This window comes from Ceratotherium simum, chromosome 40, assembly GCF_057802395.1.
Source record: "Ceratotherium simum simum isolate JZ-2026a chromosome 40, ASM5780239v1, whole genome shotgun sequence".
NCBI lineage: Eukaryota > Metazoa > Chordata > Mammalia > Perissodactyla > Rhinocerotidae > Ceratotherium > Ceratotherium simum.
This window is the reverse complement of record NC_141939.1, coordinates 4,202,174-4,217,278: the sequence shown is the minus strand read 5'-3', so window position 1 is coordinate 4,217,278 and position 15,105 is coordinate 4,202,174.

Sequence of the window (15,105 nt, the reverse complement as noted above, 5' to 3'; positions counted from 1 at the left end):
AGAGGAAGATGGGCACAGATGTTAGCCCAGGGACAATCTTCCTCAGCAAAAAGAGGAAGATTGGCATCGGATGGTTAGCTCAGGGCTAATCTTCCTCACAAAAAATAAAAAAGAGAGATAGTATAAGTAACCAGCAGTACGAAAAAAAAAGAAAGAAAGATTGGCAATAGATGTTAGCTCATGGCCAATCTCCTTCACCAAAAAAACAAAAATAAGACAACAATGAAATTGCCACTTAATTGACTCTTCCTTTCACAAACGATTTCTCTGTAGCAGGTGATGCTGTTTGATAGCATTTTACTCACAGTAGACCTTTCAGAATTGGAGTCAGTCCTCTCGAACTCTGCCTCTGCTTTATCAACTAAGTTTATATAATATTCTAAATCCTTTGTTGTCATTTCAATAATCTACACAGCATCTTTACGTGGAATAGATTCCATCTCAAGAATCCACTTTGTTTGCTTCTCCGTAAGAAGCAACTCCTCATCCATACAAGTTGTATCATGAGATTGCAGCAATTCAGTCGTATCATCAGGTTCCACTTTTAATTCTACTTCTCTTGCTGTTTCCACCACATGTGCAGTGACTTCCTCCACTGAAGTCTTGAGACCCTCAAAGTCACCCACGAGGGCTGGAATCAACTACTTCCAAACTCCTGTTAATGTTGATATTTTGACCTCTTCCCTTGAATCACAAATGTTCTTAATGGCAGCTAGTATGGTGAATCCTTTCCAGAAGTTTTTCAATTTACTTTGCCCAGATCCATCAGAGGAATCACCATGGCAGCCTTATGAAATGTATTTCTTTTCTTTTCTTTTTTTTTAATTTTTTGTTTATTGCAGTAACATTGGTTCATAACATTGTAAAAATTTCAGGTGTACATCATTATACTTCTATTTCTGCATAGATTACATCATGTTCACCACCAATGAAATGTATTTCTTAAGACAAAAGTTGAAATTACTCCTTGATCCATGGGCTGCAGAATGGATGTTGTGTTAGCAGCCATGAAAACAACATTAATCTCATTGTACACCTCCATCAGAGCTCTTGGGTGACCAGGTGCCTTGTCAATGAACAACAATATTTTGAAAGGAATCTTTGTTCTGAGCAGTAGGTCTCAACAGTGGGCTTAAATTATTCAGTAAACCATGTGGTAAACAGATGTTCTGTTATCCAGGCTTTGTTCCGTTTACAGAGCACTGACAGAGTAGATTTAGCATAATTCTTAAGGGCCCTAGGATTTTCATAATGATAAATGAGCATTGGCTTCAACTTAAAGTCACCAGCTGCATTAGCCCCCAATAAGAGAGTCAGTCTGTCCTTTGAAGCCAGGCATTGACTTCTCCTCTCCAGCTATGAAAGTCCTAGATGGCATCTTCTTCCAATATAAGATTGTCTCATCTGCATTGAAAATCTGTAGTTCAGTGTAGCCGCCTTCCTTAATTTTCTTAGAGCTTCTGGAGAACTTGCTGCAGCTTCTACATCAGCACTTGCTGCTTCATGCACTTTTATGTTATGGAGATGCCTTCTTTCCTTAAACTACACGAACCAACCTCTGCTGGCTTCAAACTTTCCTTCTGCAGCTTCCTCACCTCTCTCAGTCTTCATAGAATTGAAGAGAGTTAGGACCTTGCTCTGGATTACACTTTGGCTTAAGAGAATGTTGTGGCTGGTTTGATCTTCTACCCAGACCACTAAAACTTTCTCCATATCAGCAATAAGGCTGTTTTGCTTTCTAAAGATTTTATTTTTTTTTTTTATTCATTTTTTCCCCCCTTTAAAGCCCCAGTAGATAGTTGTATGTCATAGGTTCACATCCTTCTAGTTGCTGTACGTGGGACGCGGCCTCGGGTTGGACGGAGAAGTGGTGCCTTGGGGCGTGCCCGGGATCCGAACCCCGGCCGCCAGCATCAGAGCGCGCGCACTTAACCGCTAAGCCACGGAGCCGGCCCTGTTTTGCTTTCTTATCACTCATGTGTTCACTGGAGTAGCACTCTTAATCTCCTTCAAGAACTTTTCCTTTGCATTCACAACTTGGCTAACCATTTGGCACAAGAGGCCTAGCTTTTGGCCTATCTCAGCTTGTGACATGCCTTTCTCAGTAACGTTAAGCATTTCTAGCTTTTGATTTAAAGTGAGAGACATGTGTCTCTTTCTTTCTCTTGAACACTTAGAGGCCATTGTAGGGTTATTAATTGGCCTAATTTCAATATTGTTGTATCTCAGGGAATAGGGTGGCCTGGGAAGAGGGAGAGAGATGGGGGAACGGCTGGTCGGTGGAGCAGTCAGAACACACACAACATTTATTAAGTTCACTGTCTTATAAGGGTGTGGTTTGTGGCACCCCAAAACAATTACAATAGTAACATCAAAGATCACTGATCACAGATCACCATAATAACAATGAAAAAGTTTGAAATATTGTGAGAATTACCGAAATGTGACACAGAAACAGGAAGTGAGCAAATGCTGTTGGAAAAATGGTGCCGAGAGACCTGCTTGCCACAAACCTTCAATTTGTAAAAAATGCAATATCTGGGGCCAGCCCCGTGGCGCGGTGGTTAAGTGCACACGCTCCGCTGCTGGCGGCCGGGGTTTGGATCCCAGGCACACACTGATGCACCGCTTGTCAGGCCGTGCTGTGGCAGCATCCCATATAAAGTAGAGCAAGATGGGCACAGCGGTTAGCCCAGGGCCAGTCTTCCTCAGCAAAAAAAAAGAAGAGGATTGGCATGGATGTTAGCACAGGGCTGATCTTCCTCACACACACACACACACACACACACACACAAATGCAATATCTGCAAGGCACAAAGCAAAGTACAGTAGTACAAAGTACAAAGACATAAAGGCTTCCATGGAGAAAATGCAGGTCCATCACAAAGTTTGAATCAGTCTCAGACTGACATGGGACATTGCAACATGAATCTTGGATTCAAGAAGTCATTAATTAATGTTATGTATTAAAGGAAAAGAGCATATAACTTAAATGTGAGGGCACGATAAAAACGTTCTCAGGCATACAAGGTTTCAAAAAGTCTACCACATAAAGACTCATATTGAAAGAAGTATTTAGAAGTACCTAGAAACAAATCCAGACAAGGTAGCAAGAAATATAGGAAATGAGGGTGATTAAATATCTTTACAAAGTTTGTTGTTAAACAAGAAAAGTCAGAAGTGTCCAGCAATGGATGAATGGATAAAGAAGAGGTGGTATATATCTACAATGGAATACTACTCAGCCATAAAAAAAGACAAAATCTTCCCATTTGCAACAACATGGATAGTCCTTGAGGGTATTATGCTAAGTGAAGTAAGTCAGATGGAGAAAGTCAGTTACCATATGACTTCACTCATGTGGAAGATAAACAAACACATAGATACAGAGAACAGATTAGTGGTTACCAGAGGGGAATAGGTGGGGGGAGGGCGAAATGGGTAAAAGGGCACAAATGTATGGTGATGGATAGTAACTAGACTTTTGGTGGTGAACATGATGCAATCTATACAGAAGTCAAAATATAATGATATACACCTGAAATTTATATAATGTTATAAACCAATGTGACCTCAATAAAATATTTTTTTTAAAAAAGGTCTGGCACAAAATATATATCTATCTAGAACTAAAATTCTAGATAATATTAATATGATTGGAGGTGGGGCAGGGAGCAAGAGAGAAAAGGAAATGTAAAACATGCTGAAGCACTTGTCCTGTTGTGGAAAGATACTGATTAAGAAACTGATAAGGGTATATAAACATAAGAATGGATATTAAGGCAATGGTAACAACCCTAAGAACAAAAATAGAATGTAAGCCTTTTAAACCAGCAAAAGAAAACTTGCTACCTCTATTGAAAAGTAAGAAAGAAGAAAAAACCAAAAATACCCTAAACAGAAAATACGGAATAAGCCCTATGACAATAATTATAATAAATATAAACGGATTAAACTTACCAGTTAAAAAAAAGAAAGACTAGAGTCCCATGTAACTGGCATCTGATGGGGGCTGTTTTGTCTCAATCTTTGTGATCCCAGACCCTAAGCTCCAAGAACCATGAAGGCAAAATTCCAGGTAAATAAAAGCTGAGAGAGTCCTTAGAGATGACACCTTGCCATTTTTTCCACACACCTGGCTCAGTGAATTTGGGATTTAAAATGTGACCAAGTCCCACCCTCATAGCCTATGATTCATGTCTGGGGTAGGGCCATGGAATTTGTATTTTAATAAGTGCCTTACGTGGGCTTTGGGGGGTCTCTGGCCTCTGGCACCCTCCCTCAATTCCCAGAGGAAGGACCTGAGTCTTGGAGAGGGGAAGGGGGTTTGCCAGCACCACACAGCTGATGATGGAGGGCTGGGAAAGACCAACATGTCTTCAAGAAGGGCTCATTCTGTTTTGCTGGCCCTGGCCTAAGTGCAGGTGGTAGAGATGGTTCTGAGCAGTACTTGCTTCTCTAGACTGTGGCCTCACTCTGGGAGTGCTAGTTGTCTCATGGGCTGGGATGCTGGATACTGGGGGCCAGAGACAAAAGTCTTCTACCTCCTAGAGAGCCCCCTCTAGGCACAGAAGCCCTAAAACAATTTTCTGGACCAATGGTGTCTCTGACATGCGGGGATTCCACACACAGCACTTTTAAAAATGTAAACTTTTTATTCAAATACAATGTACATGCAGAAAAATGCTCAGATAAAAAGTGTACAGTATGATGATTTTTCACAAACAATGCATGAACACTACTACCCTATCCCCCTCCTACTCCAAAGTAACTTCTTTCCTGACTTCTATCTCTATGGATTGGCTTTGCCTGTTTTTAAACTATAATGATGGAATCATGTACTTTTTTGTGTGTCTCGCTTTTTTCAACATTATGTGGGGTTCATCTGTGTTGCATATATCAGTAGATCATTCTTGATGATGTATTTCGTTGTGGGGATATATCACCGTATGATAGTTCCCAGTTTTGGATTATTGTAAATAATGCTACTATGTACATGCATTTTGGTGAATACATGTACCCATTTCTTTTGGTGGAATGGAATTGCTGGGTCATAGGGGATGCTTATATCTAGCTTTAGTAGATACTGCAAAACCAATTTCCAAAGAGATTGTAGCACATAGTGCTTTTTAAGGAAAATTTTTGATGGCAAGGACCCTATCTTCAGAAGGATAAGAACTGACTTGGAATTCCTCCTCTAGTGGCATTTCTGCTGGGGAGGAAGCTATTGTGCAAGTCATCAGCAGGCTGTAGGACAGGTTCTGTTCCTGTTCAGGTGCCCAGTACTGCGTATGCATATCTGTGTATATATTTGAGTGAATCAACACAACTTTCTTTCAGGTCTCTGCCACTCTGAACAAAGAGATGTGTCTTCTTTCAAAAGGTTTATTAATAGAGCTATCAGTTAATGTATTTGCAAGAAAAGATGGCATACTCAAAGGGCATATCAGAGTTAGTGAAGAGACCATTTAGTCAGGGTTAAGAGAAACAAGGGACGGTGAAGTGCCCAGGGACACAACAGTGGAAAACTGTTACCACTCACTGACCCAAAGCAGTGCTGTTACTGGGTTCTGGCAAGAGCTGTATCCCTGTAGAGGGGCCACCCGACTTCGACTCTAAGAGGAACGCAGAGGGAGTTGGTTAGGTGGGAATGGGAACAAATTCTCCAGTCTCCTGTCCTGCCTCTCATCTGCTGGTGCATCCCATTGGCTAAAAGCCAGGTGGAAGCCAGAAAACAAAGGAGCCATTGCAGTCCGTGGATGTCAGCCTCCTAGGGTAGCGTCCTAGGACACACAGCAGAGCAGAGGGAGAAGGATGGATCTGGAGGGGCAAACAGAATAACCAACACAATAGATATGTTTTTCAACTATGAAAGGCATACATATTCAGAATAGAAATTTTGGTAAGTATAGAAAAGTATTTTAAAAAATGCTTATAATCTCACCTACGAGAAGCATCCACTATTCACATTTCGGTGTGTTTGTTTCTAGTCCTTTTCTGTACATATTTTAAATAGTTGAAATCGTACCAAATGTAATTTTTTATTTGTAATGAGCTGGCACCAGAATTCCTCTGGAGGGGCGAGCTTTCTGTTTGGGGAAAGTTCAAGAAACTGAAGCAGATGGTGTGGCTCTGACTACATGAGTTTTAGCAGGAGCTCAAACAGTGGTAAATGAAATTGTATTCACTCGTATAGGAGAAAGTGAATTAATTTATATTCCCTTGCGCTTTTGAGGAGGATGGGACTAGGGAATAGTCCTAATGGTAGGGTGGCCAAGGGATGTTTTAAGAATGGTATATCAAAACCGATGACTAGAGCCAGCCCTGATGGCCTAGCTGTTAAAGTTCAGCGCACTCCGCTTCGGCAGCCTGGGATTTGTTCCCAGGCGCGGAACCACACCACTTGTCTGTCAGTAGCCATGCTGTGGCTGCAGCTCACATAGAAGAACTACAGGGACTTACAGCTAGAATATACAACCATGCACTGGGGCTTTGGGGAGAAAAAAAAAATAGAGGAAGATTGGCAACAGATGTTACTCAGGGCAAATCTTTCCCAGCAAACAAACAAACAAAAAACTGATGACTATTCCTCCATTCTCCATACTAATAAAATACAGTTTTGTTGAATTGGGGGAGATCCCTTTCTCAGAGAAGGAGGACTCAGCCCTTAGGGAGGGATGGACATGTAGCCCAGTTCTGGTTAGGGAGTTATAAGGGCAATGTGCCAGGGGTTACTAGAAAGGGTTTTCCTCCTGATATAAAGGGAGAGGCATGTGAGGAGAAATTCTCTGCCCTGCATTGACCTCTGTTTGCTGTCCTCAAAGGATATAATTCTAGGAGCTGCAGCAGCTATCTTGCAACCAGGAGGAAAAAGTCAGGACAGCATTGAGTTACTGTTAGGAGCCACACGGGATTAAGAATCAGGGTTCTGGCCCCTACTTGACTCTGCCTCGGCATCATTTGTTGATGCTGAGTCCTACTTGCGTCTTGGCCATGATTTGTCCCTGTAAGTAGGGGGAATAATAGCAAGCACTTAGTGTTTACATCCAGGTCTTTTTCCACACTGTTATTACTGTTATATTTTTCTTTTTTTTTTTATTGTGGTAAAATACACATAACAAAATTTATCATCTTAACCATTTTTAAGTACAGTTCAGTGGTATTAAATGCATTCACATTGTTGGAATACTACTCAGCCATAAAAAAAGACAAAATCGTCCCATTTGCAACAACATGGATGGGCCTGGAGCGTATTATGTTAAGTGAAATAAGCCAGAAAGAGAAAGACAAACACTGTATGATCTCACTCATATGTGGAATATAAACCAACACATGGACAGAGAAAACTGGACTGTGGTTACCAGGGGCAGTGGGGGAGGGGGGAGGGGAGTGGGGGGTGGGCACAAGGGGTGAAGGGAGTCATATATATGGTGATGGACAAACAAAAATGTACAACCCAAAATTTCACAATGTTAGAAACCAGTAAAACATCAATAAAAAAAAAATACATTCACATTGTTGTGCAACCATCACCACCGTCAATCCCCATAACTCTTTTCATCTTGTAAAACTGAAACTGTATACCTATGAAAACAATAACTCCCTATTCCCCCCTGCCCCCAGCCCTTGGCAACCAATATCATACTTTCTGTTTTTATGAGTTTGACTAATAAGTACCTCATATAAGTGGAATCATATGGTACTTATCTGTTTGGACTGGCTTATTTCACTTAGCGCAACGTCCTCAAGATTCATCCATGCATATTGCAGAGCTTCCTTTTTAAGGTTGAATAATACTCCATTGTTTGAATATACCACGTTTTTCTTATCCATTCATCAGTTGATGGACACTTGGGTTTGTTTACACGTTTTTAACTATTTAATATTAGGAAAATGCTGTGAGCATGGGTGTACAAATATTTCTTTGAGACCCTGCTTTCCATTCTTTCGGGTATATACCCAGAAGTAGAACTGGGTAGTTTTATTTTTAATTTTTTGAGGAACCACCATACTATTTTCCCCAGTGGCTGCACCATTTTACCCTCCCACCAACAGTGCCCAAGGGTTCCAATTTCTCCACATCCTCTCCAACCAACACTTGTTGTTTTCTTTCTTTCTTTCTTTCTTTTTTTTTTAATAGTAGCCATCCTAATGGACATAAGTGGTATTTCAGTGTAGTTTTGATTTGCATTTCCCTAATGATACTGATGTTGACCATCTTCTCATGTGCTTAATGGCCATTCATATATATTCTTTGGAGAAATGTCTATTCAAGTCCTTTGCCTATTTTTTTTTAATAATTTTATTTATCTATTTATTTTCCCCCAAAGCCCCAGTAGATAGTTGTATGTCATAGCTGCACATCCTTCTAGTTGCTGTATGTGGGACGCAGCCTCAGCATGGCTGGACAAGTGGTGTGTCAGTGCACGCCCGGGATCCGAACCAGGGCTGCCAGCAGTGGACTGCGTGCACTTAACCGCTAAGCCACAGGGCCGGCCCCTTTGTCTATTTTTGAATTGGTTGGTTTGTTGTTGAGTTTTAGTTCTCTACATATTCTAGATATAGAGAATATCTATATATATCTATATATGTATATCTCTGATAATTCTTTATCAGATATATGATTTGCAAATATTTTCTCCCATTCTGTGAGTTGCCTTTTTACTCTGTGGATAATGTCTTTTGATGCACAAAATTTGAAAATTTCCGTGAAGTCTCATTTGTCTGTTTTTTCTTTTGTTACCTCGGCCTTTGGTGTCATATCCAAGAAGTCATCACCAAATCCAATGTCTTGGAGCTTTGTCCTATGTTTTCTTCTAAGATTTTTATTGTTTTAGGTCTTATGTTTAGGTCCTTGATCTATTTTGAGTTAATTTTTTTTTTTTTTGTGAAGAAGATCAGCCCTAAGCTAACATCTGACACCAGTCCTCCTCCTTTTTCCGAGGAAGACTGGCCCTGGGCTAACATCCATGCCCATCTTCCTCTACTTTATATGGGACGCCGCCACAGCATGGCTCGACAAGCAGTGCATCAGTGCGCGCCCAGGATCCGAATCGGCGAACCCTGGGCCGCCTCAGCGGAGCAAGCGCACTTAACCGCTGCTCCACCAGGACAGCCCCTGAGTTAATTTTTGAATATAGTGTTAGGTAAGGGTGTAACTTCATTCTTTTGCATGTGAATATCCAGTTTTCCTAGCAACATTTGTTGAAATGATTGTCCTTTCCCCACTGAATGGTCTTGGCACCTTTGTCAAAAACCTTATTCAACCAAATATGTTCGAGTTTATTTCTGGGCTCCCTATTCTATTGGTCTATATGCCTGTCTTTATGCCAATACCACAGTTTTTTTGTGTGTGTATGTGAGGAAGATTAGCCCTGAGCTAACATCCGATACCAATCCTCCTCTTTTTTGCTGAGGAAGATTGGCCCTGGGCTAACATCCGTGCCCATCTTCCTCTACTTTATAAGGGGTGCCACCACAGCATGGCTTGACAAGCGGTGCGTCTGTGCGCTCCCAGGATCCGAACCTGCAAAGCCTCGGGCCGCTGAAGCGGAGCACGCACACTTAACCACTGTGCCACCAGGCCGGCCTTATACCACAGTTTTGATTATTGTAGATTTGTAGTAAGTTTTGAAATCAGGAAGTGTGAGTCCTCTAGTTTTGTTCTTTTTCAAGATTGTTTTGGCTATTCAGGGTCCCTTGAGATTCCATATGCATTTTAGGATGGATTTTGCTCTGTCTGCAAAAAACATTGGGATTTTGATAAGGATTGCATTGAATCTGTAGATCACTTTGGGTAATATTGACATTTTAACAATTAGTCTTTCAATTCATGAACATGGGAGGTGTTTCCATTTACTTATATCTTCTTTAATTTCTTTCAGCAATGTTCTCTAGTTTTTACTGCATAATTCTTCACCTCCTTGGTTAATTCCCAAGTACTTTATTCTTTCTTATGCTATTGTAAATGGAATTGTTTTTGTAATTTCCTTTTCAGATTGTTCATTGTTAGCATATATAAATGCAACTGATTTTTGCATGTTGACTTGGTATCCTGCTACTTCGCTGAATTCATTTATCAGTCCTAACAGCTTTTTTGTGGAGTATTTAGGTTTTTTCTACAAATAAGATCATATCATCTGCAAAGAGAGATAACTTTACTTTTTCCTTTCCAATTTAGATACCTTTTTTTTTCTTTTTCCCCAAAGCCCCAGTAGATAGTTGTATGTCATAGTTGCACATCCTTCTAGTTGCTGTATGTGGGACGCGGCCTCAGCATGGCCGGAGAAGCGGTGCGTTGGTGCGCGCCCGGGGTCGGAACCCGGGCCACCAGCAGTGGAGCACGCGTACTCAACCGCCAAGCCACGGGGCCGGCCCCAATTTAGATACCTTTTATTTCTTTTCTTGTGTAATTGCTCTGGCTAGAACTTCCAGTATTATGTTGAATAGAACTAGTGAAAGTGGGCATCCTTGCCTTGTTCCTGATCTTAGAGGAAAAGCTGTCAGTCTTTTATCGTTAACTATGAGGTTTGCTGTGGGTTTTTCATATATGGCTTTTGTTATGTTGGGGTAGTTTCCTTCTATTCCTACTTTGTTGCATATTTTTATCATGAAAGGGTGGTGAATTTTGTCAAATGCTTTTTCTGCATCAACTGATAAGATCACGTGACTTTTTTTCTTTATTTTGTTGATGTGGTGTTGATCAATTTTTGTATGTTGAACCACCCTTGCATTCTTGGAATAAATCCACTAGGTCATGGTGTATAATCCTTTTTTACTATGCTGCTGAATTCAGTTTGCTAGTATTTCACTGAAGATTTTTGCATCAGTGTTCATAAGGGATTTTGGTCTCTAGTTTTCTTTTCTTATAGTGTCTTTGGCTTTGGTATTAGGGTTATGCTGGCCTTATAGAATGAGTTAGGAAGTGTTTCCTGTTCTTTGATTTTTTTGGAAAAGTTTGAGAAGGATTGGTATTCTTCTTTAAATGTTTGGTAGAATTCATCAGTGAAGCTGTCGGGTCCAGGACTTTTCTTTGTTGGGAGATTTTTGATTACTGATTCAATCTCCTTACTAGTTATAGGGTCTATTCAGATTTTCTATTTCTTTGTGATTTAGTCTTGGTAGGTTTTGTGTTTCTAGGAATTTGTCCCTTTCATCTAGATTATTTTTGGGCATACAGTTGTTCACAGTACTCTCTTATAAATCTTTTTTATTTTTGGAGAATTGGTAGCCATGTCCCCACTTTCATTTTTGATTTTAGCAATTTGAATCCTCTCTTTTTTGCTTAGTCCATTTAGCTAAAGTTTTGCCAATTTTGTTGATTTTTTTTTCTGGTGAGGAAGATTGACCCTGAGCTAACATCTGTTGCCAATCTTCCTCTTTTTGCTGAGCAAGATTAGCCCTGAGCTAATATCTGTGCCCATCTTCCTCTGTTTTGTATATGGGATGCCGCCACAGCATGATTTCATGAGCAGTGCGTAGGTCCACACCTGGGATCCGAACCAGCGAACCCCAGGCTGCTGAAGTGGAGCACACGAACTTAACCACTATACCACTGAGTCGGCCCCTGTTGATCTTTTTGAAGAACTATCATTTGGTTTCATGGATTTTCTTTTGTTTTTCTACTCCCTATTTTGTTTATCTCTGCTCTAATATTTGTTATTTCCTTCTTTTGGCTTTGAGTTTAGTCTGTTCTTCTTTTTCTAGTTCCTTAAGTTGTAAACTTAAGTTGTGGATTTAAGATATTTCTTGTTTTTTAAATGTAAATGTTATAGCTATAAATTTCCCTCTTAGTACTACTTTTGCTTTTTCCCATAGGTTTTGGTATGTTGTGTTGTCTTGGGTTTTTGTTTGGTGCAAAGTTTTATATTTTTTTCCTTTTTTAAATTGAAATATAATTGATATATAACATTGTATTAGTTTTAGATGTACACCATAATGATTTGATATATGTAGATATTGTGAAACAATTACCACAATAAGTTCAGTTAACATCCATCACCACACATAGTTACAAGTTTTTTTTCCTTGTGATGAGAACTTTTAAGATTTACTCTTAGTAATTTTCGAATACATAATACAGTATTGTTAAATATAGTCACCATGCCATAACCTACATCCCCAGGACTTATCTTATAACTGGAAGTTTGTACCTTTTGACCAACTTCACCCATTTTGAAAGGCCACACCCCACCTCCCACCTCTAGCAACTACTAATCTGTTCTCTGTATCTACAAATTGGGATTTTTTTAGATTCCACATATAAATGAGATAGTACGTTATTTGTCTTACTCCGTCTTATTTCACTTAGCATAATGCCCTCAAAGTCCATCCATGTTGTTGCAAATGACAAGATTTCCTTTTTTATGGCTGAATAATTTTCCATTGTGTATATGTATGTATGTGTGTGTGTGTGTATATATATATATATATATATATATATATATATATATATATATATATATATATATATGCACCACATTTTCTTTATCCATTCACTTGTCAGTGGACACTTAGATTATTTCCATGTTTTGGCTATTGTAAATAATTCTGCAATGAACATGGGGGTGCATATATTTTTTAAAGATGGTGATTTTTGTTTCCTTCACATAAATACCTAGAAGTGGAATTGCTGAATCGTCTGGTAGTTCTATTCTTAAGTGTTTTCATTTTCATTCATCTCTAAGTATTTTTAATTTCCCTTGTGATTTCTTTGATCCATTGGTTGTTGAAAAGTGTATTGTTTAATTTCCACAGTTTTATGAATTTTTTAGTTTTACTTTTGTTATTGATTTCTAACTTCATCCTGTTGTGGTCACAGAAGATACTTTGTGTGATATCTATCTTTTTAAATCTACTCAAACTTGATTTATGGCCTAACATATTGCCTATCCTGGAAAATGTCCCATGTGCACTTGAGAAAAATGGGTATGTTGTTGTTGGGTGGAGTTTTATGTATATGTCTGTTAGATCTAGTTAGTTTATTGTGTTGTTAAGTCCTCTGTTTCCTCACTTGTCTTTTGTCTGGTTGTTCTATCCATTATTGTGAGTAGGGTATTGAAGTCTCTAACTATTACTGTAGAACTGTCTATTTCTCCCTTCAATTCTGTCAGTTTTTGCTTCATATATTTTGATAGTCAGGCATTAGGTGCATAAATGTTTATAATTATTATATCTTCTTGCTGTGTTGAACATTTTATTAATGTATAATATCCTTCTTTGTCCCTTGTAAACTTTTCTGGTTTAAAGTCTATTTTGTCTGATATTAGTATAGCTATATATAATAACCCCTGCTCTCTTTTGGTTACTATTTACATACAATATCCTTTTCCATCCTTTCACTTTCAACCTGTTTGTGTCTTTGTATCTCAAGTGAGTCTCTTGTAGATAGCATATAGTTGGATCATGTGTTTTTTATCCATTCATTCTGCCAATCTCTGTCTTTTGATTGGAGAGTTTAATCCATTTACATTTGAAGGAATTACTGATAAGGAGAGACTTACTTCTGTCATTGCACTATTTGTTTTCTATATGCACTATAGCTTTATGTCCCTCATTTCATACATTACTGTCTTCTTTTGTGTTTAGTTGATTTTTTGTAGTGAAATGTTTAAATTCCTTTTGTGTATATTCTATAGCTATTTTCTTTGCAGTTACCATGAGGATTACATTTAACATTCTAAAGTTATAACTTCAGTTTGAATTTATACCAGCTTAACTTCAATAACACAAAAACTCTATTCCTTTACAGCTCTGTCTCTATCTCTTTGAGTTGTTGATGTCAGAAAATTGCAGTTTTACATATTGTGTGCCCAAAAACATAAACTAGTAATTGCTGTAAATGCATTAGTCTCCTAAATTATTTAGAAAACAAGATTTGGAGTTATAAACCAAAGTTACAGTAATTCTAGCTTTTATACTAATAATTGTTTTTCTTTAAATGTATGTCTCTTAAATCATGTAGAAAGCAAACAAAAAGTACAGTTACAAACCATTGTTACCATAATACTACCTTTTATGATTGCCCATGTACTTACCTTTACTGAGATATTTGTTTCTACATATGGCTTCCAGTTACTGTCTAGTGTCCTTTTGTTTCAACTTGCAGGACTCCCTTGAGCATGTCTCATAGGGCAGGTTGAAACTGAACACAAACACGGGTTCATTTACCCAACACGCAGCAAAGCCAATCACCCAAAACCTCAGTCTTATAGCAGGGAAAGAGGTTTATTATCAAAAGGCAGCTAGACAAACAAGAAGCAACAAATGCTGGAGAGGCTGTGGAGAAATGGGAACCCTAATCCACTGCTGGTGGGAATGCAAACTGGTGTAGCCTCTATGGAAAACAGTATGGAGATTCCTCAAAAAATTAAAAATAGAAATACCTTATGATCCAGCTATCCCACTACTGGGTATCTACCCAATGAACCTGAAATCAACGATCCAAAGAGGCTTATGCACCCCTATGTTCATCGCAGCATTATTCGCTATAGCCGAGACATGGAAGCAACCCAAGTGTCTCTCGACTGATAAATGGATAAAGAAGATGTGGTATATATATACCATGGAATACTACTCAGCCATAAAGAAAGACAAAATCGTCCCATTGCAACAACATGGATGGACCTGGACGGTATTATGTAAAGTGAAATAAGCCAGAAAGAGAAGACAAACAGTGCATGATTGCACTCATATGTGGAAGATAAACCAACACACGGACAGATAGAACTGTTTTGTGATTACCAGGGGCTAGGGGGGTTGGGGGTGGGCACAAGGGGTGGAAGGATGCACTTATATGGTAACTGATAAACAAAAATGTACAACAAAAATTTCACAATAAGAAAATGAAAAAAAATAAAATCTCTGACTTCTAACTAAGTCTGTTCATCTGGTACTATTTTTAAGTTTAATAGAAAAAAATAAAACTTTTAAAACTCCAAAAAAAAAAAAAAAAAAGGCAGCTAGACGAGATGGGAGTAAAAAACTCAAATCCACCTCCCAGAAGGAAAAAACTTGGGGTTTTTATCTAGGGTTTGGGTCGGGGAGGGAGTAGGAGGACATTGGGGGCTGAAGCTTTAAGAGTCCTCTGCACAGGCGTGACTGTGA